At 39.9% G+C, this 945-nt stretch overlaps 1 pseudogene; it reads right to left on the bottom strand.

The window, feature by feature from the left end:
• Positions 1-378: 378 nt before the first annotated feature.
• LOC137750388 (transmembrane protein 14A pseudogene) lies at positions 379-730 on the bottom strand (annotated as a pseudogene).
• Positions 731-945: the final 215 nt, after the last annotated feature.

The raw sequence follows: 945 nt of genomic DNA, 5'->3' as shown, positions 1-945 counted from the left end.
TAACACAAATGACAAATAGATAACATTAGCATTCTGTGAAGCCCACTTAAGGGGCATTCCATCATCTGGTAAGTTGTAGTTTAATTTAAACTTATTTCAGACATGAGTATTTGGAACTATCAAAAAAAATACCACATCTATAAAACATGACAGCAAATCAAAGAGTGTATCACGATTTATTAAATATCTTTAATGAAACCAGTATGTGATCATTAGAAAACAGTTAAACCATTTGTTTAAAAAAAAACCCTCAAACTATTGTCCATATTAGAGGTGATGGTATTTCTTTTATAGTTTGTAACATAAAATAAGACCATGTTGAACTTTCCGTATTGAAATTTATCTTTCCAGTACAAAGAATAGGCTCTGCCCGTTACATCAGAATGACACGAATTTAGGTTTCAGTTTCTCCAAATTCTCAGAGTGAGACAAGAGCAGCAATAAGACAAGTCTCAGAATCATCATGAGGCTTAAACCTGCAACCAGCCCAGCTGGTATGATTTTCTTGGATCTCTTAAACCTCACCCCCATTGTGGTGTCCAGGAAGAAAGCTGTAAACAGTGATAGTTTTACACTTTGCTTGTCATTGGAGACATAATAAAGCTCCATAACCAGCCGAAAATCCAACAAAAAGACCAGCAATCAAAGATGGAACACCACCTCTCTGCTTATATCCCAAAATGCTTACGAATGTCACCAGGGCTGCATAACCAAAACCAACCAGGTCCATTGGCAAGGTCAAGTCTGGTGTAGAGTTACTTCCGTTGAATTTCTCTCTTCTCTGGGCCAGTCCAACTCCTTGAGGACTAAGCTCAGGTTCAGTTCGTCTTGTCTTTCTCACAGCATCAACCTCACTGCCAAGCACTAGGCAGGTGCTCAGTAAATACTTGCTACAGTCCGGAAGCTGACCCCGCCGCCAGCGCCTTCTGACTCTGCGCGCTACCT

This window comes from Eschrichtius robustus, chromosome 16 (genome assembly GCF_028021215.1).
Source record: "Eschrichtius robustus isolate mEscRob2 chromosome 16, mEscRob2.pri, whole genome shotgun sequence".
NCBI classification, from domain to species: domain Eukaryota; kingdom Metazoa; phylum Chordata; class Mammalia; order Artiodactyla; family Eschrichtiidae; genus Eschrichtius; species Eschrichtius robustus.
Note: the sequence above shows the minus strand (reverse complement) of the source record. Positions and strands in the feature narration are given on the sequence as shown.